General features: G+C 36.9%; 1 protein-coding gene across 1 annotated transcript in view; it reads left to right on the top strand.

Moving 5' to 3' along the window:
* The window catches only part of Tusc3 (tumor suppressor candidate 3), a gene marked incomplete in the record, with an annotated part of 221,011 nt that overhangs the window by 168,754 nt on the left and 31,158 nt on the right, over positions 1-21,099 (top strand).

Here is a 21,099-nt window from a genome sequence, read left to right as displayed (position 1 = left end):
CTTTGTGTTCTGTTTTATAAAAAATTGTTTTAAAAATTTAAATTGTGTAAAAATAAAAAAAGTAAAAATGCCCCTTTCATCCTTCCTCTCAGGCTATCAGTGTTATGTGGATTTTTTCAGTTTCTTCTGTGCTTTTCCACACATATATCCAATGACAGCTATGTATATGTATATGTATATGTATATGTATATGTATATGACTTGCATGCTTGTAAATATTTGAAATTATACTTTTTAAAGTATAACCAAAGATTAAAGGGATCAATATAATTTTTTAAGACTCCATATATATAGCTAAAGGCTACATAACCAGAAACAGTGCCAGACAGGAGATACCTTCCTTTGAGTTGTTGACCAGGTTGGCCCAAGAGACTCCCAGACAGTAACACAGCATAGAAGTGAGAAAATGAACAGTAGGCCCCAATCTAAAAGAATATTGAAAATTGATTGGTGCTAGATGAGGAACAGCTGATCTTCCTAAAACAAGGCTCTCTAGGTAGGCTGACTAGATTCAGTGGATGGACAACCACTGGGAAACAGCTGGGGGCGCTGTTAACACACTGGACAGTAACAGGGATGACAGAGACTATGGGCTCCAGTGGGGGCGGGGCGGGCTGGTATGAGAGGGTGCCATTTGGGAAGTGGGTATGTAGATGAGTAAGACTGTTTGGGATGTTCTGTATGATATACACACAAAAAAAAATCAACAAATAAGATGAGTTATATTTGAGGAGGAAGCATAAAAATTTACTTCGTGTTAATTAGTAAAGGTGATACACATTACCATTGAAATCTACCTGATGACTTTATATCCAATGGACTTAGGTGCCAAGGATCCAAGTGTAACCAACTGTGACTAGGAAAAATCAGGTACATAGAGATTGGAGACGCATGTGCAAATATCTGAGTGTTAGTAGCATTAAAAATGAGTCTGTAGGAAACAGTGTATTTTAAAATGAAATGGAGATCTTTTTTAATATTTTATTATTTTTCTTTTATGTGTATAAATTGCCTGCATGTATGTGAGTGCACCCATGTCCTGCAATGCTGCAGAGGTCAGAAGAGGGCTTCGATTTCCCCTGGAACTGGAGTTAAGGACGGTTTGTAGCCACCATGTGGGTGCTGGGAATCGAACCTGGGTCCTCCACAAGAGCAGTCAGTGCTCTTAACCTCCAAGCCATCTCTCCAGCCCCAGAGATCTTTTTTAAAGGTTAAAAAACATTCAATTTTATGTCTTACAGGGTTTATACTGAGTTCAATATTGTATTACTGTATTAATTCAACTCTGAACCTAAAAATTTATAGCCACTTTTGAAAGAGGTGTATCTTTGCTCTGGAAATTGTCGTTGAATATGTTAAAGCTGTAATGAAATGCTTCTTCTAATCATGTGGTTATTAAATAATTTTTTAAAAAAGTAAAATTTAAGCATAATCTTATTCTTGGAGCTAACAAAAAGATTTCAGTCATTGTTATAATTTACTAGACTTTTAGAAAAATACTATAGATTGCCAGTTGGAACATTATTAGTTTACTTGGCGAAAGGGCTTTTCACTGGATGATTTCAACACCAACAGTTTATTTCATCAAAATCTGAATCTTGAAGTAAAAAATGGAGGTTTTAATAAGTTATTTTCTTTAATGGCTGTGCTATCCCTCCAGTCCTAAAGATGGTTAAGATTGTTTGAGATACTCTACATGAAATACACAAAAATTCAACAAAACAATGATAAAAAAATACTTTCTTTCATGGCCCTTTGCTTGGGGTGTAGATGGCCCTTCTCTTCCTTGTGCTATCCTTGGTCTTTCCTCTCTGAGTGTTTGTCCTCTCTTGGTATAGGACATTAGCTCACATTGGATTAGGCCTTGGCATATTGACTTAATCCTAACTTGATTACCTCTTTAAACATTTGACTCCAATTATACTCATATTCTGAGGTACATGGAATTAGGGCTTCTATATATGAATTAATAGGAGGACAGAATTCAGTTCATAGTAGGATATTGCTAGTCAATTGAACTATATATTAAAATACTTTCCAAATGTAGTTAATCACTTACATATTCTGTCTTTAAAGTAGACATAACTAAATACCAGTTGCATGTTAATTCTTTACTGATTAAATTGTTTTCAATTGAAGGTACACCTTAAAGGCAAATACTTTTTCACAGAAGCTACAGCAGTAGTTCAAGTTCGGAACAATTTACAGTAAATTTGTCTTAACTTACTCAGCATAAGGCAGCTTACTGGTTGTTTAAAGTATTTGGAAGACAGTGTGTATATTAATTCCATTAGTATCTTAAAGTATTCTTTATATTCTAGGCTATTAAATTATTTCTATAATACACCGTTGTTAGAGGTAGGATTAAAATGGATTTGTCGTCCTTTTACCTCAAACATTCATGAAGGATTTGGATAAGTTACTTATGGAATAGTTTTATGTAAATTATTTTGTTGTGAATTTTCGTTTTGAATCCCACAGATCTATTGAAGAAAATGTCTTTTGCTGATAGAATGAAGCTAACAGCTTATCATAGTTTCTTTCCACTGCATGATGGTTTTAATTACTATGAATTTCTACGTTATAATACAGATACTAGATTTTATGTAGTGAAGATCTTGAGTTGGTAGGAACATGGCTCTGAAATAATTATACTAGTGAAGAGTTGTGAGCCATCAAACTCTTGTGAGCATCTGATACTTATACCAAACAAGTATTTCATTAATTGGATTCTCCAAGGTTGCACTTCTTTTTTAGGATGAGTGACAAATATGCATTTTTGTACTCTGCTTACTAATTTTTCAGTTTGTTCAGTTTTATGAAGAATCAATCAGCAGAAACATTTCTAAAGTAAGAGGTTTATTAGCATTAAACAATATCTAAAGTAGTAATTTTATGACTACTTATTTTGATACTTTTAAATTCTCAGTAGCACAGCACTATATTTTGCATTTTATTAATAATGACACCATCAGCAAGAACTCTTCCTCTCCCTTCCTCTTTTTTACTTGCCTTTTAACTTTACTATTTTGCATGGTCTATACAGTTACAGAAAATAGACTTTTACATTTTACAACTCTTCCCAGAAATGGAAGTGGACTCTAGTACCTTCATTACTTAGCAAACTACTTAGAACTAGTGTATATCATGATGCTTTTCCATCTCCTCTTTTGATAATTCTATAAGATAATATATACACTGAATAATATAAACAAAAAATAGAAAAGAATTGACAAAGTTTTCTGACAGTATTCTGTTTTAGAGAAAAAACATAAACAAAACAACAAAAAGCTTCTCAACTATAATTTTAAAATCCAGAGAAATATTTTCCATGGTTATGAAGACATGATTCTCCTGTTTCAACTTATTTTCCTTTATTGAAATTGCATTTTAATTCAATGTAAACATAATGGCTTTCATATGGTGTTCATCCATGTGTGCGATTGTAGGTTGTTCTAATTCCTTTACTCCCACATGCCCCGTGTGCACCTTCTGTTTGGTTCTCCTCAAATCAGCCCTACTCTGCCTTCCTGTCACATGGACTCCATTACCCTCTCCTTTTCCTGTTCCCTTAAGATTTCTTCCTCTCTTCCTAGGATCTTGTTTGTTTTCTCTCTCTCCCAGTCCTCCTTTCTTCCTCTCCCCCTCTCTCCCCTCTCCCCCTCCCTCCCCCTCTCTTCCCCTCCCTCTCCCTCTCTCCCCCTCCCTCTCCCTCTCTTCCCCTCCCTCTTCCCTCTCCTTTCAGCTCCTCTCCTCCCCTTTCCGCTCTGCCCTCTCCTTCCCTGCCCCCCCTCCTCTCTCTCACACACACATTCACATATCTTCACACACAAAATTTTAAATCTGGCTTCCCATCTGAGAGAAAGAATGTGGTGTCTGTCTCTTTGAGTCTAGATAATTTCACTTAGCACAGTGAATTTCAGTTTCACCCATTTTTCTGCAAATACCATGATTTCATTTCTCTTTATGCTTTAATAAAATTTCATTGTGTGTAGGTACCTCATTTTCTTTAGACATTCACCTGTCATATTTCTGCTTATTTTTCCAAATATTTTTTCTTTAGAAACATGTATCTTTTGCACTAAAGCATAATTTATATCTAGAAAAAAATCATGAAAACAAAAGGTTTTTCCTCTGTTAGTATTGAGTTATAGTGGCTAACACATATTAATTATAAAAATTAATCACTGAAGTATTTCTGTATACGGAGATATATGCTTTGATCATGTCCATCTACCATTCTACCCTTAAACTCCACCTCTGCATCTTTCCAGTCCCTAATAATTAAGATAAATTTGGACTGTGTGTAAATATTCCAGTAAGCATGCTATTTCCCTCTTTAGCCTAATGTACATTTCTTATCAAGGGAAAATTTAAGGGATTTCAAATGAATTAGCCAGTTATTTTTGGTATATTTGCAATGTTACAAACTCTTAATACAAGTGTGAAGGTAGTTTCTGTTTTTTATTTGCAAGATAATATGTTTTTAAAAATATTTTTTAAAGTGAAGTATATTCAATAAAATCAATTTTTGAGTAAATACTAAGTGCAAGTTAATATTCTATTCCAGTTTAATACATAAAAATATTAATTGAATATGCTTTTTAAAAATGTGTGTGGAAATGTTTTTTGTGAATGTATACTTAATAATGACCACCAGATATCAGGGTTTATGTCACAAACTTTTGGACAAAAAGTACTTTCTAAAAAAATTGTCATTGAATGAGCTCAGAATAAATCTGAAGGGAATAAACTCTGATTTCATTAATTTCAGTGTTATTAATATAGTTACTTGAGTCATTATGTTTTTTTAAGATTTGTGTCATTTCCTAAATTTAATTGTTCTTCCTATATTTCCCCCATGATGCTTTTTTTTTTTTTTTTTTTGTCTTTTTGAGACAAGGTCTCCCTGTAGCTCCAGCTGCCTGCAACTCACTCTGTATACCAGGCTGGCTTGGAACTCACAGAGGATTTGCCTGCCTCTGCCTCTGGAGTGCAGGGATTATAGGTGTGCACCACCACGCCCAGAATCTTCCTATATTTCTAAGGAAATTAAGTTCAATATTTGGCTCATTTGAGAAGCTAAAACCTGAATATGGAATTATATATGGATGCTCCATGTTAAAAGAAAAAGAAACTTTTTGAGGCAGTCTTATTATGTAACCTTGATTGACCTGAAACTCACAGAGATCCACCTGCCTCCTCCTCTTGAGTACTAGGATTAAAGGCATGTGCTACTATGCTTGGCCTAAAAGAAAATATTCTTGAATTAATCTAGATTTACACACACATACACACACACACATTTTACTTTAGTGTTTAAATTTATTTGTGTTGAAGTTGTTCCAAAATGTATTGAAACAAGCTTTTGAAGCCTTTTTTTCAAAAAACATTAAAATAAGAAATAATTTCTGCTTACATTACATGAATAATAAATCTTCCCCAAACCAGTAAGAATGTCAGCCTACCAAATTCAAGTAAATAACACTATGGCATTTTAAAATCATCTGTGATTAAAATACATATTCAATACTGCAAGTACTACTTATCATTTTTTTATAAATATTTTATTTATTGTTTTTATTTTATGTGTATGAGTGTACTACCTATATGTGAGTGTACCCGTGTTGTGCAATGCTGCGGAGGTCAGAGAGGGCTTCAGATTCCCCTGTAACTGGAGTTAAGGATGGATCATAGCCACCATGTGGGTGCTGGCAATCGAACCTGGGTCTTCTACAAGAGCAGTCAGTGCTCTTAACTGCTGAGCCATCTCTCCAGCCCCTGTTTATCATATTTTAAGAGTAACAATTGCTTTTGAGATGCAAAATTGTTACCCAAAACTTTACTGAAGTAGATAAAATTGGTGTTGGCCTTAAAATCTAACTAAATTGTGAATAAGCAGAAAAAAGGTAATTCCATGGTGAACTTGACAGAGAAGCTGAAACAACCTGAAGGAGCCACCTATGCAGAAGTAGCTAGGGGTTGATTGTTGCTGGGCTGTGAAGAAACACATTTCACCAAACAGATTGAAATACTGCTTTTCTTCACCAAACAGATTGGGATGCTGCTTTTCTATAAACATGCTGTTTCATGTTTACTTGTTTTTCTCATTCAATGATGCACAGAATCTCTTAGGTATTGTATAGATATTTGCTCATGTATGTATTCATTCATTATAAAATATTTTTCCTAGATTGTCAAGGGCATCAGGTGACCTGTGTGAGATTTTTTTATTTTTAGAAGATTAAAACAGTAGACTTATGAAAATGATGATTTGGAAATGGTTGTTAGAATCAAGAGAGTGACGTGAAACTATTCAAGAACCTGCAGTCCAAACATGATATGCTGAGTATAGAGACAGGATCAGTTGTTTCAGTGTAACAGAAAGTGGCAAATATAAACTTGAAGTGATTGCTGGCTTCACCATCGAGTAGAAGTAGAGAGGCAGGTTAGGTCATTAGACTGGTGGTATTACTGATTGAAACACAGAACTCTGACTAAGCAAATTAGCTTGTATGGAGAATATTGACATTTATGTGTGACATTTTGATTCTAAACTACTGGAACATTCATATGGGATGTGCAAGTAGAAACATCAAATCAAATGAGGTCTTCCACATAGAAGACCTGCTGGTTTTTCACAATATGCATCTTCCAAAGGAAAGGTATCAAAAAGAGAGTATTTCACAGATAAATAAGTCATTTTATAAACACTGTAGAATTTACCATTTTTGAAAGCCTTTCTACTCAATGCTTTGGTATCTAAATCTTCTCCAATATATTGACCTTTTTACTGTTGCTTTGACACATTTCTTCCATCAAGCTTTTCACTGAATACCATTCTGTTTGTCTTGTGTGTGTCTCCTTCTGCTTCCTCTGTAAAGGCTTGTTCAGATGTGTAGTACATCCTCCATGGTGTTTATCCCAACACCCTCCCGTTTATTGTTCCTATAACAGTTTGCACAAATCCAGTAATTGATTTTCCTGTTTCCAAACACACACATGCTCAAAGTCTAGCTCCATGAGACCAGCAAAATTTGCTTTATTCCATTTTAACTCAAGTGCCAATGATTTTATCTGTCATATGTTAGACAATCAGTAATTTATGGAATAAGTAAATCTACAATAATGACTAACATTTACTGAGTGTTACTTTATTTTATACTTTCAAACATTGTAAATTCCTAATACAATCATATGAAAAAAATCATTCCCATCTACAGTTGAGAAAATTGAACAATGCATTAAGTAACATGCACAATTCCACAGAGCCTGATATAGATTCACACCTTCTTTATTTTATTTTATTTTATTTTATTTTATGCATATATTACCTGCATGTAGGTAGGTGCACCCATGTAATGCAATAGTCACAGAGGTCAGAAGAGGCATCAGATTCCTTTGGAACTGAAATTATGGACGGTTGTTAGCCACCATATGGGTGCTGGAAATCCCCACCATATGGGTGCTGGAAATCGAACCCAGGGCCTCTGCAAGAGTAGCCAGTGCTCTTAATCACTAAGCTATCTCTCCGGCCCCAGAATCATAGCTTCTTATTTCGAATATGGAACTTCTTGTGAAGATGAGTATTTGCTACTGTGTCTTTATAGTATAAACAGAATTCATATTTCATACTGTTGTATGGGTTACATACAGATTGCTTCTCATATACCCAGGTTCTTAGAAATAGTGTATTAAATAGATACAAAGATCAATGTTGTTAATTTTTAACCTTTAAATAACAAGCTTCAAAAGTAGAAAATTACACCAGTGATGTAAGGTCCAGTTTCTCGGGTTAACGGTTGCAATCAGTAGCATTCATTATTAGTTAAACCTGGTCTGGAGGCCTGCGAAGCCATGGTGCTGTCAACTGTGTTATATGAGTCTAATGTCTGCATCCTTACACATGCCATTTTCACTTCCCAGGCAGCTTTCATTTATCATGTTCTCATACTATACTTCACACAACATGTCAAGATGAGGTCAAATATTTAGAGGCAGTGCCTTCCTATATTGGTTCACCAGAATGCAGTGGTCCTGGACAGGTGGAGAAAATGGATGACCCTGGCCTTAAAAGCAATTGACATCAGGTGAACTTTTGGGGACATTTTCTCAAGATTGTAAACTAAAGTTACCTAAAGTGCTGGAATAGATGCCTTACCGTAGCAGGTGCTTCATCATGATATAATGGAGCTCAGCCTCAGCCATACTTTGCCATCAGTGAGGCAGTCACCACAAAATAAGTACAAATCTTAAGTCAATGAGCCATCTAAGATACTTTAAAAGATTACTGTTAAAGAATAACTTGCCTAACCACTCAGGCAATTACTTGTTATCCACATGACTGTGCTTAGAGAGTGGGGGAACTATAAAATCCACTCTACTGAGCCTGTGGCTGGCATCCATTTTCATAGGTGCATCAGAAAAGAGAAGGAAAGAATTAGGAATTTTGTTCAGGAGTAGACTGCTTGTTAGGCCCTAGGTTACCCCATGATGTAAGGAAAAGCAGAAGACGGTTGCTTATTTCCCATGATACAAAGTTTTTAGAATTTACAATTTAATTATATTAAATTACACTTTTCATCAATACCTATACCTGATGTGACAGAACTACAAAAATCATTTACACTATTGATTTACAAATTCACTGTATTTCATCCCATAAGCTTTAGATTTTGAAATGCTACAGAAGGTAACATTTTTATTTTGGACTTTTTATTGCCATAGCAACAAAAGAAATTTCTATGAAAGTAATTATACCATGCATTTCAAATTTTCTTTTGTTACTGAATAAAATGAAATCTGTAAGTTTAGAAATAGGTTATCAACAAAATCTTTTGTTCAAATCCTTTAAAAAGTGACTCAAAGGACAACCTTTTAAACTGTGCACTACACTTGAAATTTTCTTAGTCTGATGATGCTTTCATTCTTTTGTTCTCTCAAATAGAAAAATTTTCTGTCTGGTTGTATTATCAGTTTTGTTCAAGAAGTAAGCAGTGCTTCTCCAAACACAGCTTATTCCTGCAGCATTCTTCCCTGGTGCCTGTAGTCTGGAGGTGTTTTATATTATCCCAAGAGTTTCCAAGCCATGTGTCTGTTCTTACTGATTGAACTAGGGAGACAATTACCAATGTTTTCAACATGGTCTGCCTGTGATCTCTCTGGTATTGTTGTCCATTGTTGTTTCATTTTTTGCTTTTCTTTTACTTATAATACATGTACAGCTAGTCCTACTGTTACTGCAATTCATGTACAGCTTTATATTTCTATTCTTTATTATCTAGAACTGACATTTAAGGAGAGTCCAGAATAAGACCCATCAAGCCTCCAGTTAAAATTGCTAGCCCACCATTTGATTCACCTATTTATAGTTGGTTCTGCATCTGCCTGTCTGTACCTTTAGTGTGGTTTAGAATCTCTCTGAATCCATGATGATTGAAATCAAGTTGCAGTGCTTTGCTGCGATATTGTAGCTTGATTACCTTCCTGATTAATGTCATGTTGTTTTTTCTGTTGTTCACATTTGTGGTCATTACTCAATATTAGCTCTAAATTACTACATTGCAGTGGCCATTATTTGATTGTATTAAAGAACACCAGTCAGATGTTTCCCTGAATCTCTAACCTTTCTCTCACACAAGATTACAAGTGTGCTCTTTCCATACAATCCCCTAATAGGATGAAGTCCGGATTTCTGGCCACCAACCTGTTCTGTAACTCAACACAGAACTAACAGTTATTTTTAAAATAAGCATCTCGGGCCAGTTTCATGCTCACAGAATTTGAGACTTCTTTTGAGAAGTGGGATAAGTGGTTGATCTGTTTAATCATCAAACAGGATGATAAATTCTGACAGAACCCTTTGGAGATTCTGTCAGGTCAGTGATCAACACTCCACTGTAGGTCATGTGACAAGTTTAGTTTGGAGAGTAATAAAAAGCACCTCTCAGTTCTCAGGTGATAGGAGTATGGATATCATTGCCAACAACTAACAGTGACAAGAGACTTCTTGTAGCGATAATTGAGGTTTATCTTAGTTTGCATGAAGCAGTTTCATTTTATAGTTTATATCAGTTTTAATTTAAGCCACTTATTTAGTTAAATGCATAGAAAGTTCAAGCACACGCTATGAGCAACTCTAGGGAAATCAAACACCAGATTTCTTTGTCACCTGAACATGGATAATACCGTTTATACTTCTTCTTTCAAGCAAATTCAGGAGGCCTTGACCAAGCCTTTGTATTGTCAATAACGCATCTGTTCTGTGCTGTAGCAGTCTAATAAGCATTAATCCTGCCTCAGAGAAGTCCATGGAATGTGATGAATACAAAGGAGGCCTGGGGAAACATGGGGCTCTAAAAACAGAGGCATTTTTATTGTAATGCCAGGAGGGGTTTCAGCTTATGTGTGTGGTGCCTGTGGTGACTCAGGAGCCTTCTGAACCCTGCCTGCTTGCTGCCTTTTCCCTTCCTTCCTTTTCCTCCCTTTCTTCTTTGCAGGCTTTCTACCAAAAGCTCAATTGTTTCAGCCTTAAGATAGGACTACAGTATGGTACAGTGGGGCATTCTTAGGATCCCTTCAAAGTATTTAATAATGCTAACACTAAAATGATCAATAGTCTCTCCTGTCTTCATAGTAGGAAAATATCCTTTCCTGCATAGTAGTATTTTAAGAAAGAAACTAAAAAGGAGATACTACTATTTCATTTAATTATTTGGGATATCTTGGCACACAAGAGATACTTGCGACCAGAATGTCATACTATGTTCCTACCGGATGATATTCTGAACTGCTGTCATTAAATGGAATTACCTGATGGTATGCACTGAATTTTGCTCTTCTCCAAAATCCATATGTTGAAGCTCAGCCCCCAGTTGGCAGAAACAAATAAAAAGTATATATTGGATGTGTTATTTTTTATGTTGCTGGCATATTATGTTCTCTTACTGTTGTAATTCTGTACTCACAAGAGCTTAAATTCATGTTAGGCAATCGGGAGATTGTCCCTTCAGAGGTTTGCTTAGATTTCAAGAGTGTGTTGCTCTTCTATTGGGAGGTAGTGAATAAGAGACTGGAACAGGCTAAATGAATTAATTGGAGCACTTCTTCTTGATGTATCAAAGGAGGAGGAAAGAAAATAATAATAATTTCTGTGTCACATTATACTGACAAAATGATATGAGGACACTGAACAAAGAGAATGTGATAGCTGTGAGAGATAGCCACAGCTGTGTTTTAGGTGCAGAGCAGCTCAAGTTGACATCATGCTTTAAAATGAAAGAAATAAATGTCCTCTCCTCTCCTCCCTGCCAACTACTTCCACTTTTTCTACCTCTCTCAGGTAGCATCTGTTCCCTACTATCCCCCTTTCAGGTTGTTTCTGTTCCTTCACCTCCATGTATCCTTTCCCTTTACCTGGCTCCTGGTATTGCATCAGAATTTATATACTCACATATAAGGGATTGGTGCTACAATCCACAAACAAGGAAAAACATACGTTGCTTGCTTTTCTGCATTTGTGTTACGTCACTTAGTATAACACTCTCTAGCTCCATCCATTTACCTGAAAATTTCATACTTTCATCTTTTCTTACTGCTGAGTAGAACTCCATTGAGTAGATGTACCACATTTTCATTAACTATTCATCGGTTGAGGGACATTAGGTTGTTTCCATATTGTGAAGACAGCAGCCACAAACATGGATGGATGTGCTGCTGTCTCCACAGTCTGATGAGTGCTTTGGGTGTATGCCAATGAGTGGTATCACTGGATCATATGGTAGGTTAATTTTTAGTGTTTTGAGGGTTCTCCACACTGCTTTCCATAATAGTTGTACGAATTTGCATTCCCACCAGCAGTAAATGAGCATTCCTCTTTCTACACATCCTCTCCAGGATGTGGAGAAAGAGTCTTCCGTTCTCTTGATCTTGGCCAATCTGACTCAGGTAAGATGGAATCTTAAAATGGTTTATATCTCCATTTCTCTAATTACTAAGGATGCTGAGCACTTCTTAAGTCATTTTTATTTCTTCGTTTGAGAACTCACTGTTTAAGTCTATCACCCATCTTTTTATTGGGTCATTTATTTTCTTATTTCTTTTTTGATTTCTTTGTATATTCTGGATATTAATCCTCTGTCAGGTGTGTAGCTTGGGAAGATTTTCTCCCACTCAGTGGATTTCCTCTTCCTTTCCTTAGTAGTATCTTTTGCTGCACAGAAACTTTGTAATTTAATGAGGTCCCACTTACTGTTTGTTGACTAGTAGTGCCTGAGCAGAGGGTGCCTGATTTAGAAAGTCCTTTCCTACACCTATATCATAAGGATGCTGCCTGTGTTTTCTTCTAGCAGTTTCCAAGTTTCAGTTTTTATATTGAGGCCTTTGATCCATTTGGAGTTGACTTTTGTGCAGGGTGAAAGGTAAGAGTCATTTCATTTTTCTGCAGATGGAGATCCAGTTTTGTTAGCACCATTTGTTGAAGATGCTATCTTTCCTCCATTGTCTGTTCTTAACACCTAACCAAGCCAGGTACAGTAGCACATGCCTGAAATCCCTCTACTTGGGAGGTGGAAATAAAAAGATCAGTAGTTCAAGCTCCACCTCTTCTTTTCTACGTTGTGAAATGAGTTTGAGGCCACGATGGGCTATATGGGATCTTATCTCAAAAAGCCAAAAGAAACAAGGAAGCAAGTGACCAAAAGAACACTTGTGGTTCTAAACTTGGAATGAGAGGAGTTATTTCTTGAATAATACCTAACAATATTAGACTCAGTTTCTTTCATTTGACTTTTTGATGATGATTTGTCTTTTGAGATCATGTAGCCCAGATTAACTTCAAGCTTCCAGTCTTCCTGTGTCAACCCCATAAGTGCTGGGATTGTAGACATGTAGCCATGCTTCATTTGCCCTTGATACTCTAAACATTTCTTTTAAAATAAAAAAAATTTATGTAAATGAAGAAAATCAAGATCGCGTCTCCAGGGATTGGTCTAACCATCTTTTTTTTCTTTCTAGCAAAGAACTTAGAAAACAAAATAGATGCAGCATGTATGTTTTTTAGCCAATGCTTTTCGCATTCTTAATGTTAATCCTTGGCTTTGTTTTAAACCCAAACCAGATTCTTTTGAGGCTCATCACACAAGCTAGTTATTCATATGTTACTTGCATCAGGGATAACAGCTTGATATAGGAGCTTGAATAAATTTAAAAGAACACATTTGTCATGATGGAAGAGTTTAACAAAGATATAGCCTACTGTTTAATAAAATACATAAACCAATGGACAAATGTTTTTCCATTTATGAGTCCTGTGATCAAGACAGAATAATTTCTAAATAAGAAAATTTACATAATCACAGGCATATTTTTAGCATGGGCTGTGCAAACTTAACATCGATGAATTTTTATTCTTTTAATTTTATTTCATGTGTTATGAAGTTTTCAATAGATTAAAGAAGTGAAGAACATTTATGTTTATCTGTCTTTAGAAAACTTTATGTGTATCTGATATCAAAGATGATACACAATTTTTCTTGAACTGACTTCAAATCAGTTGCTTCGTAAACACAAGTTAAATACACATTTTGGAATAAATTACCATTAGCCACTCATAGTCCCCTCACTCCTCAAATTTAGCAAAAAATCAGAGAGGAAACATAAATGGACATCTTGTGTTAGCTGTAAAAGAATTCATGACTGGATATTCTTTTTTTCAAAGATGTTTAAAATATACACATCTGTTAAATACAATTTTTTAAAAATATTCTCTTTATTTTTATTTTATGTGTATGAGTGTATTGCCTGCATGTAAGTGAGTGTACCCGTGTCATGCAGTGCCGCAGAGGTCAGAAGAGGGCTTCTGATTCCCCTGGAACTGGAGTTAAGGACCATTAGTAGCCTCCATGTGGGTGCTGGGAATCGAACCCAGGTCCTCTGTAAGAGCAGTCTCTGCTCTTAACAACTGAGCCATCTCTCCAGCCCCACATACAGGTATTTAGGGCCAGCTTAAACGTTTGATTCTTGGTTAATCTTAATTGAAGTTAGACACAATGAAAGGTATCCGTAAAGAAAATAGCAGCAGCAGGGCATGGTGGCACAAGCCTTTAGTCCCAGCACTCGGGAGGCAGAGGCAGAAGCAGAGGTAAACGCATCTCTGTGAGTTCAAGGCCAGGCTGGTCTACATAGAGAGTTCCAGCAAGCTGGGGCTACAGGAAGACCCTGTATCAAAAAGGACCAAAAAGAAAAGAAAAAGAATGCTATTTTCCCTCAGCTGTCCCTTCATTTGGCTGTAATCTCCTTGTACTTTCCTAAACATGGCTTCATAGCTTGAATGTATGAGCTCCTTGACAGTATTTTTTTCTAAGTTTTTAAATGTTAGGACAGGTTTCTGCATACCACCTTTAAATACTACCAGTTCAACCCACTAATTTCAATTGTGAAAATAAAATTAATTTCTCTAGGGACTAGAGAGATGGCTCAGTAGTTAAGAGCACAGACTGCTCCTGCAAAGGACCTGGGTTCAATTCCTAGCACCCAACTAGCAGCTAAAAACTGTCCCTAACTCCAATTTCAGGGGACTATGATGCCTTCTCTGACACAAGTGCACTTACATACATGTAGGCATACACATAAAATAAGAGTAAATTTATGCTTGGTTATTTTTTTATTATTTACCATAGAGGGAGCCAGGTATTATACTAATAGCTTATTAGAACTTACTTTATTCTAAGACAATCAACTAGTGAGGAAATTTCTCCTATCACTTTCCTAATAATGAGATAATTTAGTCTAATTAATGTGTTCAAAGTAACCTACGTAGCTACTAAATTGCAGATTTAGACCTTTCTCTAAAGGCTACAAGTGCTACAGATCATTTGTGAGAATGGTAACCCCCTAAGGACCAAGTATAATTTTGCTATTCATATAAATTGGAGAACATATAACTCTTTGGTATTGTGACTGGAAAAAGAAAGTACATCCATGCTAAGATACTTCATACCTTTTGGAAAGCATTGAAGGATTCTGAGCAAGGTAATGATAGGATCTGGTTTGCTTTCAACAGGATTAATGTGACTGACAAGTAGACTGTACTGCACAGGCAAGGAGAATGAAGGAGGCAATGCAGTCAGCTCAGCAAGGGACGATGGTTACTTGGACTGACAGTGAATCTTAGACCTTGGTTTTTAGGCACCTTTGCAAGTTTCTCCTGGAAGTCCTGACAAATATTGAATTTGGAATGAACTTTGAAAGTAGAATCCATGGTATTTTCTGAATGATTAGATGAAGGAGAAAAGGCAGGAGCAAGGGTGATTTCAAGATTTTAACCTAAAAAAAATCTTCATAAATCAAGTTGTTTTCTGAGGTAGGAGAAGCAGAATATTCTGGGGTACAAAGGAAAGAGTGTCTTAAGTTCATGTGTATTGTAAGTTTTAGTCTTCCAGATGAAATCTGTTAATGAAGACTCATAGAAGTGAAAATGGATGGATGTATCAGTCCGGATGCCAGTGTGAGAGCTGTTGACACAAGTTAAAAATTAAATTACCAAGGTTGGAAGAGAAGGCCTGGGAGGATCATACAGAGGAGAGGGTTAAACCTATGGATGTCTGAGATACTCGAGAGGAACATTAGAAAGAGAACTACCATTAGACGTGAAGAAGAGGAGCCAGCAAAGTATCGGAATCAAGAGTGACTTAGAAAGATATTACCAAAAAGGAAATGTTCCTGTACAGCAGTTTTGTGAGAGATTAAGTGCAGAAATTTGACGAAAAAGCCTTAGGATTTGGTAACGAGAACTCTTATGAGTGACTTTGAAAAAAAACTTAGAGAAGATTCTGTTGCTTAGAGCAAGCAAGGGAAGTTTTAAACAATTCCCTTAGAAAATATCTGAAGTTAGTTTCTTGATTTATGATTCTAAAATAGCAAAGTTCTTAACAATTTTTACATAAGCTTGGGCATATTATTCTGAACTGATATATGGAGATATTTTAGTCAGTTATATAAGTACTGATTTTAAGTAATTTAATTCCTAATATCTGATTACCAAGTAAGGAAGACAATGTTTTTTGATTGTTTGTTTGGTTGTTTTTTGTTTGGTTGGATGGTTGGGTTTTATTTTTTTTGGAGAAAACATTTACATTTATTTATTTGGAATGTATAGTACATTATATTTTGTATCCAACTATACCTTTCTCATACTATATATACATGTATATTTTATTGAATTTTTGTGTATTTCATATAATGTATCTTGATCATATTTAAACCCACTCCCCTATCAGCATCTTCCTGTAGCCCCCCCACCAGATTTCATGCATTCTGTTATATATGTCAAGGCCTATTGAGTCAAGTTTCTGTTCCTAGATGTCCCTCTATGTGAGTTCTTCCACTGGAGTCTAGTCAGCCTTATCTTGAGTCACTCCCTTAAAGAAGACCAATTCTCCTTTGTCCATAGGTGATCAGTTGCCAACTCAGCTAAGGTTGGGGCTTTTTAACCTACTTCCTCACTTCTATGCTTGGTTTTTATGGTTTGAATTTGAATGAATCTTGTGCATAGTGTCACCATTGTTATAAGTTCATATGAGCAACTTCCCAGCATCATGGAAAACTCTGTTTCCTTGTGCTCATCTACCAGCCCTGGCTCTTAGAATCCCCCCACCCCCTTCCACAATGGTCCCTGAACTCTTGATGGGTGAAGTTTAATATGGGAGTCCTGTCCAGTAATCCACAGTCTGAAGCCTCTTAGTCTCTACATTTTGGTCAGTTCTGACTTTCTGTGTTAATTGCCATCTGTTGAATGAGGAAGCTTCATGGATGAAAGTTGAGAGAGGCAGTGGTATTCTCTCTATCCCCTGTATACTATGTTTCATGAGTCATAGGTGTAGAGATTTCACTGTAGATGTGTCACCTAGGAGTGGGCATCTCACAGACACTTGTTCTCTGTGTTTGACCAGTTGTGAAATTCTAATAGTCTCCATCTGTTGCAAAAAGAAGTTTCTTGATTAGTCGTGAAAGGTATACTTGTCTCTAAATATAAGGATAGATATTTAACATACAGTGAGCAATTACATTTGTCTAGGGATGTAACAGGCATAAGTTTTTCTCTAGGATCTATGACCCCTTCAGCCACATGTATTTGGCTATGTTTACAGTACCATACATGAGTTCCTCCTCCCATTGAGCAAGTTTTAAGTCCAATGAGATAGGTGTTAATTTCCCCCAAGATAAGAGGGACTTCTGGGGATACTAACTTGACTTGATAAGCCTTAACAAATGGCACAATGCACCAGATGTGGCAGCACAGGCCTTTAACTGGGAGGCAGAGGCAGGAGGATATCTGTGAGTTCAAGCCAACCTGATATACAAAGGGAGTTCCAGGCCAGCTGGGGCTACAGAAAGACCGTGTCTCAAAAGCAAAAAGACCAAAAAATAAAAAAGTGGGAGGGTGCCTATAGGGAAGAGGGGGAATAAAGATCATTAAGATGTTGTGTATGGATTTTCATATATTTCAATAAAAATATATGAGAAATATATAACAAAAAAGTGCCATGACTGCATCAATAGCTTTACTTCTGGGCCCTTTGTTATTTATTGGGCTTTACAGATGGGTGGGACCAGTGGACTTTTGAACTAATACATTTCCCTCTGTTTTTATTGTTTTACAAAATTGTCTTTGTTATTATACAACACCATTTGTGGACAGACCTTGGTTTTAGACCAAACTTTCCCAATTACTATTTATGCAATCTTCAGTAAGGATTTATATTTCTAAGTCTCAGTTTGTCATAGGGAGAGTGCAGATAATAAATATTTGATAGTATTGTTAAAAAGATACAATGGGAAATTATACATGAATCCTCCAATCAGAGATCAGTAAATAACAATATAATATAGAGCTCAGGATCTGAATCCCAGAGACCAAAGTCAATTCCCAGTGCTTGTAAGAACCTGAGGAAATTTCTTCACCTTATATTTCTAAAATGCCCCTATAATAAAACATCATATGGCAATTTCATAGCATGCTTTATGCAGAGTTCTTAAGTATTTTAGACAAAATGACTACCCATAAATAGCTATTATTTTACTTGATGTGATTATAATTATTATTATCCTTGTGGTTATAAGTAATCAAAGGATGATGCCATAGTTTGCATTAGTTCTTAGAATCAAGGTTCTAATCAGACTTGATGTCAGCTATAATTTATTTGTATTTGCTTTTTTTCTTTTTAAATAATTTTACTAATGCTGTCTGTTAGTGAGGACTAGTCATGCATAGTTAGCTGGCAGTTAGGTTATCTTTGTAAAAGTTATACTAATCTTCATATAAATACATTGCATAGAGTCAGAAAAGAATCCATGTAATAGGATTCTTTAGATGTCATCAAGCAAATGAAACAGAAGTGGACATCACTAGGACAGGTTGCCTGAAGCTTTGCTCAGAGAATGTCAGGTCCCAGCAGCACATGTACAGCTGAAATGGCTATGCTGGGAAGTACTGAGAACAAGAGCGAGAAAATGATGATTTATTTCAGAATAAAAACAGAGTATATGAAGACACTGAGCCAAAGAGACGGCTCAGCAGGAGCTCTTGCCCGTCAAGCCTAGTGAACTGAGTTTGAACCCTGAACCCCAAGTAAAAGTAAAAGAAGAAAACTGACTACACAAAGTGGTCCTCTTCCAGGAGCATGATCTGACATGTGTACTACCACACACATTGTGTACCATAATTGTTGGGATAAGTCAAGAGTGCCTGGAATGTAGAGCATGGCTACCAGGCCGTATACTTCCTAGTGAGGGCAGCAGGAAGCTGGCCCACTCCATTCTAGGGACACTGTACTCAACAATCCCCAAGCAAAACTATTAAGCCTCTAATCCTTTAATCCTAATCAGGTCTCTTGTAGATTATGCGAGCAGAAGACAGGACAAAGGCCACATAGCTTCAGTACCCCCTCCTTCCCCCTACCTGCTGGCCTGCTGGAAAACCCAACCTCCACCTCTTTGCCCATGAAGCTTTCCTATATAAACCTCTGCTTCTGCCATAATAAACGAGCTGTCCACTGACACAGCCTCCTGACAGCCTCCCGGGTGTTTCTTCCTGTCGTACTCACCTCAACCAGAGGCCTCCCTCCCCCAACCTGTCTCTCTCCTAGCCCCAAATCCTGTGACAGGGGCTGGTGCACAATGGCCTCCCAGTAGCAGCGGGGTTCAGGCCGAGGGCAGGGGCCGACATGTAATAATAAATAAGATATGAAGAAAATACCAGGCAAAGCACCAGGAAGAAATAATCTCACTTCTGGTTAAGCGCTCTTCCTATTGAAGACACATAGTCCTGCCATATTTATGGTCACAAAACCAAAATGAAATTGAGCAAAGGAAAATGAAACCATTTGGAACTCAGATGGTACAATTATGTACTGTACTATACACACACACTGTCTCTTACCCAACAACCCCCAAGCAAAACTATTAGGCCTCTAATCCTTTAATCCTAACTGGGTCTCTTGTAGATCATGTGACTGGAGGATAGGACAAAGGCCTGTAGCCTTATAAGCCCCCTCCCTCCCCCTACCTGCGGACCTGCCAGAAAACTAACCCCACCTCTTTGCCCATGAAGCTTTCCTATATAAACCTCTGCTTCTGCCATAATAAACGAGCTGTCCACTGACACAGCCTCCTGACAGCCTCCCGGGTGTTTCTTCCTGTCGTACTCACCTCAACCAGAGGCCTCCCTCCCCCAACCTGTCTCTCTCCTAGCCCCAAATCCTGTGACAGGGGCTGGTGCACAATGGCCTCCCAGTAGCAGCGGGGTTCAGGCCGAGGGCAGGGGCCGACATGTAATAATAAATAAGATATGAAGAAAATACCAGGCAAAGCACCAGGAAGAAATAATCTCACTTCTGGTTAAGTGCTCTTCCTATTGAAGACACATAGTCCTGCCATATTTATGGTCACAAAACCAAAATGAAATTGAGCAAAGGAAAATGAAACCATTTGGAACTCAGATGGTACAATTATGTACTGTAAGTAGTATAAGAATTGAGAACTCTTGATTTGAATTTAAAGTGCTATTTTTTTTCTCCAAAATGGGAAACTTAGGCAAGGATAAACATCCTTTAACATTTATTTATAAAAACTGTTAGGGACCTGGAGAGATGGTTTGGTGGCTGAAAGCACTGGCTGCTCTTGCAGAGGATCTGGGTTTGGTTCCCAGCACTCATATAGTGGATAACAACTGTCTATAACTCCAGTTCCTGAGGATCCCACACTCTTTCTAGCCTCTGTAGACATCACACAACACAGGTGTGTGTATATATATATATCCTTGCAAAAAAGTCATACATGTAAAATAAAAATAGAGAAATTAATAATAAATTTAAAACAACTGCTAGAAATGAAAACTGGAAGCATGAAGTGGGGAAGAGGAGTTCCATTGGAGATGGCTAATAAGAAGAGTATAATGATGTGTGGGAAAGGCTCATAATCAAACCTATTATTGAATATTAACTTTAAAAATAATAAAAAGAATAGAGTGGAGCTGGAGAGATGGCTCAGCGGTTAAGAACACTGGCTGTTCTTGCAGAAGACCTGGGTTCTAATCCCAGCACTCACATGGCAGCTAACAACTGTCCATAACTCCAGTTCCAGGGGATCTGATTGCCTTTTCTGTCCTCCGTGGGCATTGCACAACACAGGTGCACTTATCTCCATGCGGGCAATACACACATACACATAAAATAAAAATAATAAATAAAATATTTTAAAAAAAGAATAGAGCAACTGTGTCAACAACTAGTTTCCATAAGGGATTATGACTGAAATGCTTTGGAGATAGGATAATGTGGAAAAAAGTGATGTGACAGGGCAATTTTAAAACAAAAGTGGAGGAAAAAAATTAATTGCTCTGAAATTTACCTTTATGTACTTCTACACTGAACTCAGGAAGTGTTGCCGTGTGTGTTTGTATGTGTGATAATTTTTTTTTTTTTTTGGTCTTTTTGAGACAGGGTCTCCCTGTCTCCCCAGCTGTCCTGGAACTCACTATGTAGACCAGGCTGGCCTTGAACACACAGAGACCCTCCTGCCTCTGCCTCCCAAGTACTGGGA

The sequence above is a fragment of the Nannospalax galili genome, unplaced genomic scaffold, assembly GCF_000622305.1.
Source record: "Nannospalax galili isolate Female #2095 unplaced genomic scaffold, S.galili_v1.0 scaffold242, whole genome shotgun sequence".
In the NCBI taxonomy this organism is placed as follows: Eukaryota; Metazoa; Chordata; class Mammalia; order Rodentia; family Spalacidae; genus Nannospalax; species Nannospalax galili.
This window is presented reverse-complemented; position numbering and strand designations above follow the sequence as displayed.